We start from the raw sequence: 1,966 nt of genomic DNA, 5'->3' as shown, positions 1-1,966 counted from the left end.
TAGAGCTAAAGCAGCAAGCAGAACTTCAGAGCAACTTAAATTCAAAGTTGCCTTTAAAAAAAAACTAATTGACTTTATTTTTTGAGCAATTTTAGGTTTACAGAAAAATTGAGTGGAAAGGACCAAGTTCCCATATACCCCCTCAACGTTCCAGTTCCTCCTATTATTAATATCTTTCATTAGTGGTACATTTGTTACAACTGATAAAACAATATTAATACATTATTTTTAACTTAAGTCCATAATTTACATTAGTGTTAATTCTTTGTATTGTACAAGCATACATCATTTTTTGTACTTCGCTTTATTGTGCTCCACAGATATCGTATTTTTTACAAATTGAGGGTTTCTGGCCACCCTGTGTCAAGCAAGTCTATTGGCACCATTTTTCCAATAGCATGTGCTCACTTCATGTCTCTATGTCAGGTTTTGGTAATTCTTCCAATATTTTAAAGCTTTTTCATTATTATTTTTTTGAGAGTTTGTATTATTTTAATTATTTTCACATGCAGAAAACTCAACAGCATACATTTAATCCAGTTTGGTGGCAAGTTGTTTAACCTTTGCCTTTTCCAGCATGGCAATGTGAACCACAGATTTGGGACCCAGCACATTGCCTTCCCCGCGATGGTGTCCAATAAGACCTAATTCATAATCCTGGCTTCTTCAGTTTCATAAACTAGAAATCACACTACCTACCAGGAAGGATTATCCTCAAAATCATCATATTTGTCATTGACTTTCATCATATTTGTCATTGTAATTGGTCCTGATAGCTTCCACCAGCTGTGCCAAAGCTCGTTTGTCTTCCGAGTTAACGTGTGTGAAGGTGACAGTGGTGCAGGTCTTCCTGTGGACTAAACATCCCAGTCTTGCCTTCCACTTGATAATGCAGTCAGGGACCCCCATTTTATGACACAGAGCAGGCCAGAAGACAACCAGCTCGATGGGATCCAAGTCGTTTGCAGTCACCACCAGCTGAGCCTTCTTGTTCTCCACCAAGGTAGTGATGGTCTTAACTCTTGCTCAAAGGACAGGTGGTCTCTTAATGGGGACGTCCCCTTTGCCAGCAGCTTTCTTCTTAGCCTGGGCCAACAGCCTCTGTTTCTTCTCTTGCTTTGCCTCTGGTCTGTACCCGTGGGCTAGCTTAAGCAGTTGTGTAGCTGTTTGGCAGTCCAAGGCCTGGGTGAACTGGTTAATCACAGGAGGCACTTTTAGCGGGTTATAGAGGATAGCTCTTTGCCACTGCAAACTGATACAGCCGGGCCATTTGATAAAGGGGGTGAGGTCTCTTTTAGGCTGGATGTCCTGTCCCATGCCTTTGAGGCTGGATGTCCCGTCCAAAGATTCACACCTTTCTCGGCCTCCTGCTTCTTCCCAACAGCAGGGTCTGGAGCCACCTTCCTCCCCTTGGCCTTCTTTCATTCTGGCATCTTGAGCACTGGAAGGAGTCATTATTATTATATGTGTTACAGCGATCTGTCATCAGTGATCTTTGATGTTATTATTGTAATTGTTTGGGGGCTGCCACAAACCACATCAATATAAGACTGCAGATTCAATCGGTAAATGTGTGTTCTGACAGTTCCACTCACTGGTCATTCTGCCACATCTGTCCCTCTCTTCAGACCTCGCTATTCCCTGAGACACAATAATATTGAAATTAGCCCAGTTGATAACCCTAAAATGGCTTCTAAGCATTCAAGGGAAAGAATGAGTCACATATCTCTCATTTTAAATCAAGAGCTAAAAATGCTTAAGTTTAGTGAGGAAGGCATGTTGGAAGCGAAGACAGGCCAAATGGTAAGCCTCCTGCACCAAATGGTTAGCCAAGTTATTAATGCAAAGAAAAAGTTCTTGAAGGAAATTGAAAGCACTACTCCAGTGAACCTACAAATAGAAAGTGAAACAGTCTTATTGCTTCAAATAAGCCTTATTGCTTATATAGAGAAAGTTTTAATGGTCT

At 41.1% G+C, this 1,966-nt stretch overlaps 1 pseudogene; it reads right to left on the bottom strand.

Annotated features, from left to right (window-relative positions):
• Positions 1-303: 303 nt before the first annotated feature.
• On the bottom strand, positions 304-1,754 carry LOC129393515 (large ribosomal subunit protein eL8-like; annotated as a pseudogene).
• Between the last annotated feature and the right edge of the window lie 212 nt (positions 1,755-1,966).

This window comes from Pan paniscus, chromosome 10 (assembly GCF_029289425.2).
Source record: "Pan paniscus chromosome 10, NHGRI_mPanPan1-v2.0_pri, whole genome shotgun sequence".
NCBI lineage: Eukaryota > Metazoa > Chordata > Mammalia > Primates > Hominidae > Pan > Pan paniscus.
The sequence above is the reverse complement of the archived record's forward strand: the minus strand, read 5'-3'. Positions and strand labels throughout refer to the sequence as shown.